Genomic DNA, 4,878 nt, shown 5'->3' on the forward strand with positions numbered 1-4,878 from the left:
TCTGGTATATCCTGGCTGCCCAGGAGACCTTTAATCTGCTCCTTCCACTCAGAATACTTGAGATAGTCACCATGCCCTTTAAATCTCGGCAGCCGAGGTGCGCCAGGATACACCAGCATCATCATCTTGTCCCCATTGGGAACAGTGCTCTCACAATATGGGTCCTGCTGGTAACGCCAGGGTTGGGGGGGCGGGGTTTGGTGGTAGCAGGGGTGTATATTGTAGCCTGGAAGAGTTAGGGCTGCATGGGATTCTGGGTATTTGTTCTGTTGTGTCAGACTTGCCAACCCTCCCGGATTTTCCGGGAGACTCCCGAAATTCAGCGCCTCTCCCGAAAACCTCCCGGGACAAATTTTCTCCCAAAAATCTCCCGAAATTCAGGTGGACCTGGAGGCCACGCCCCCTCCAGGTCCGCATGGAGCTATATATATATATATATATATATATATATATATATATATATATATATATATATATATATATATATATATATATAAGAAAATACTTAACTTTCAGTGAATTCTAGCTATATATATATATATATATATATATATATATATTTTATTATATATATATATATATATATATATATATATATATATATATATATATATATATGTATATATATATATATATATATATATATATATATACTGTATATATATATGAAATACTTGACTTGGTGAATTCTAGCTGTAAATATACTCCTCCCCTCTTAACCACGCCCCCAACCACACCCCCGCCCCACCCCGACCACGCCTCCCCACCCCCCACCCCCCACCTCCCGAAATCGGAGGTCTCAAGGTTGGCAAGTATGTGTTGTGTATATGTTGTGTTACGAAATGTGTTTGTCATTCTTGTTTGGTGTTGGTTCACAGTGTGGCGCATATTTGTAACAGTGTTAAAGTTGTTTATACGGCCACCCTCAGTGTGACCTGTATGGCTGTTGATCAAGTATGTCTTGCAGTCACTTACGTATGTCTGTAGAAACCTCATACAACATGTGACTGGGCTGACACGCTGTTTATACAGGTTGTAGAGGGCGCTAAAGGCAGTGCCATCACGGCACGCCCTTAATATTGTTGTTAAGGTGAAAATCGGCAGAAATTTGTGAGAATTCTCCCGGAAAAATCGGGAGGGTTGGCAAGTATGACGCTGTCAAGCGCCATTCATATAAATCTTGCGTGCCGCACTAACACTACATTTTCATATTAAGGTGCGGGCCGCAAAATAAAGTCTCGCGGGCTGCAATTGGCCCACGTGCCGTGTGTCTGAGACCCCTGATCTAGGGACTTCTGCAGGGTCTGTGTCAGGTTCCAAATTTCGCAGCCATACAGGAGGACAGACTCCACAGTGGCGTAGAATAGGCTTAGCTTTACAGTATGTGTCGGGGGAGATTCGAGCACCACACTCTTGACATAACATTCAGGGCCCTCCACGCTAGCGCTTTCCTGACCTTAAGGTCCTGTTCTGTCATCCAGGAACCCTAGTATTTGAAGTCATTGACCTCTCGCAGAGCGCTGCCATCTGATGTTGTAATTGGTGGGTGGTCCATGTGGAAGTTATAGGTGATTACCTCAATCTTCTTTACATTCAGTCTGAGGCCAACGTTAGCACATTCCACCTCCCCTCTGTTTAGGAGTTCCTGTGCCTGCTCCACGCAGTCATACATCAGGCAGATGTCATCTAAGTAGTTTAGTTCTGCCTGGGCTACGGCAGGGTTTCTTTTAGACTTCCTTGGTGTAATTGTGAAGAATATCCTGCTCCCGTCCGTTGATGGCTTTCCTGAGCGCGTAGTCCAGTGCTAAGATAAGGAGGAAGGGGGCAAAAGTGTTTTTCTGCTGCACCCCTGCAGGGATTTCAAACTCATCGCTGACGCCATTGGCTCTTGCACCCTCGTACATGGTCTCTATGGCCCGGAATAGATTTGGGGGGACCCCGTAAGCCTTGAGGAATTTCATTATGCCTCTGTCTATTGAATCAAATGCCTTTTTGAAGTCAATAAAACAGCAATGCTGTCAAGTTGTTCTTCTTCACCTCCTCAATGATTCTCCTTAAGGCCAGGATCTGGCCCACGGTGGTCCTTCCCTTTCTGAAGCCATTTTGGTTGTCCCTAATCCGGTTTAGTATCATGTGGTTGTACATCTTCGCTATGACACAGGTCAGGCTAAAGCCACAACAGTTGTCTGGCTTACACAGATCTCCATATTTGGGAACTGGGATGATGTTAGAGAGGGACCATATGTCGGGCTTGATCTTATCTATCAGAGCCTGGTTGCAGATCTCTAGTATGATGCTGTCGAAATCACAGTTTTTAGGAACTTCTGGGGGTATACTGTCCGGTCCAGCACTTTTTCCTTGCTTCAGGGTGGACTTCACTGTGGCAAATGCCTTAGCTGTAAAGGGGCCATCGTCAATTCCAAGATTTGTGAGGACTGCAGGTCTTCTTCAGTTCGTGTCCACTGTTGGGTGGGTGCCCAGGAGATCCCGGAAGTGGGTGAACCAAGAGGTCACTCTCTCTTTTGGGCTGCAGCCTGCCAGCTGTCCCTCTTGCGCCCACTCATCTTGTTTATGATCTTCCATGACTCTTTGTATTTCTGTTCACCATGTTCTGCCTCCACCCTTTTCACCTTCTCCAACATATCCTGTCGTAGGTGTTAAACAGCTGTTGTTTGGCACTGTTCAGCTCCTCCCGGCTTTCTGTGGTCCCCTCTCTCTCACAGTTTCTGCGTGCCTCTGCCACCCGCGTCCGCCCTCAGACAACATCTGGGTGTTTGGCTTTAGTGGAGGCTCTGAGTCTCACCTTTGTCGACACCCATTTCCTGGTTGCCTCTTTGTTAGCAGAGAGAAACCGCTCATAGGTTGTTGGCTCCCCCTACTCGGACAGCAGATGTAGTCAGGCTCTCACCCCCGCTGTGTAGTTGGCCTGCAGTTCAGGGCTTCCCACAAACGCCTCCCAGTCGGGCTGGGTCCTTGGGGCGCTCTTAGGGACCCTCAAGCTCAAGCGCAGCCTTGTAGCGACCACACGATGATCAGAGCCTACAGAGTTGAATGAGCTGTAGGACTCTGCGTTCAAGATGGACTTCCTCCACATTCTCCTTACCAGTATATAGTCCAGTTTGCACCGCATACCGGTGGCTCGGTCCTAGAACGTCCATCTCTTGCCCATCCTCTTAAGGAACAGAGTGTTGGCGGCCAGTACGTCATATTCCGTGAGGAGGGCAGCTAGATGTTCTCCATTGAGGTTGGTATTGTCGTGGTACGTGAAGGGTGCGTCTTCCGGTCCAAGTCTCGCATTGAAGTCCCCTAGGATTATCAGGAAGTTGTGAGCAGGCACATGTAGGATCGCTGTTCGTAGGTCATCGTAGAACTTTTCCACTGCCGTGTTGGTGGGAGAGTACTCATGACCGTTGCTACTGGGTTTCCTCGAAATCGGCACTAAGGATCCTGTTGGTGTGTGGTTGCACCCTACGTGTTTTCAGGGGCTTACCATGAGTCCCACACCACCCATTGCTGTTTGGGCATCATTACGCCATGCAGATGAGGTGAGGAACATGCACCCTCTCCCCCCACTCTGCGATAGTTAATTAGCTGGTCTTTGTACATTCTCCTATGCTCCTGGACTGCCAGGATCTCCACTCCCTTTTCCTCAGCACAGTGTTGATACTGGATTTCCTTCAAAATCGGCACTAAGGATCTTGTTGGTGTGTGGTTGCACCCTACGTGTGTTCGGGTGCTTAACATGAGTCCCACGCCACCCGTTGCTGCTTGGGCATCATTATGCCATGCAGATGAGGTGAGGGAAATGCACCCCTTCACTCTGCGATAGTTAATTGGCTGGTCCGTGTACACTCTTATGCTCCTGGACTGCCAGGATCTTAACTACCCTTTCCTCGGCACAGTGTGCCAGTTCATCCAACCTTGCCTCTTCCCTCACTGTGTTTGCATTGTAGATTGCCATAATACATGGCATCCTACAGTGCAAGAGTGCATTGGACATCGCCCCTTCACACACCCCCAACCCCCGCTGCGTGGCTCCTGCAGACTGCCGTCGCTGGAAGTATAGGATTACCGGTGTCTTGTGTCTCCATGGAAGCTTTATTTGGGCATTAACAATGACTGTGGGGCACAACTCCTCACAGCCATACTCTGGCTTTTTCAGGCTTAAAGCCTTCATCCGCCCTTGCTGAACACCTTCAGATGGTATGTGGTGTGGAGCCAGGCGCGAGCAACTTCTGTGGTTTTTGTTCGGAGTGACCTTCTCCTAGATAGGTTGCCTACCATGGCGGAGCCCCATCTGCCCACTATTTACCCATAGCTGGGAAAGTGGTTGACGGGCGCCAGGGCGTGTCCACTCGCAGATGGAGCTGTGCACCGCATCTATGGGGTACACTGCTGTTTCAACTGTAAAAGAGTGAATTCCAGTGGCGAGGGAGAACCAAGACGACCGACACTCTTCCACAGTTACAGGAGATTGCCGGAGCTCCTGTCTGTTGGAGGGCCGCCTATTGTGCACCCACAAAGCACATCTCCCTTTCTCCGCCTTCCCAGCCGTTTTGGCACTATTATAGCCACCATTTTCCGCCTGGTTCAGCGTTGGGGACTTCACTATTTTACCCATGGTTGGAGCTATTTAACCATAGCTGGGGCAGTGGTTAACGGGCGTCAAGGCAATTCCACACACTGGTGGTCTTGCATGCCGCGTCTCTAGGGCCCACTGCTGCTTCGAGATCCCGTACAACTTAGCCTGGAACCGTAAGGTACCAGTTACCGTGTGTTGCCACAAGGAGGCATGTACGGGCCTTGGCGGTGGAGAGGCTATGTACCGGCTGAAAAGACTTACACGCTCGGCTCCTCTTTTTACCCTCAGACACAGAG

General features: G+C 49.2%; 1 pseudogene; it reads right to left on the minus strand.

Moving 5' to 3' along the window:
• Positions 1-2,896: 2,896 nt before the first annotated feature.
• LOC133616859 (uncharacterized) lies at positions 2,897-4,621 on the minus strand (annotated as a pseudogene).
• Positions 4,622-4,878: the final 257 nt, after the last annotated feature.

This window comes from Nerophis lumbriciformis, linkage group LG14 (assembly GCF_033978685.3).
Source record: "Nerophis lumbriciformis linkage group LG14, RoL_Nlum_v2.1, whole genome shotgun sequence".
NCBI lineage: Eukaryota > Metazoa > Chordata > Actinopteri > Syngnathiformes > Syngnathidae > Nerophis > Nerophis lumbriciformis.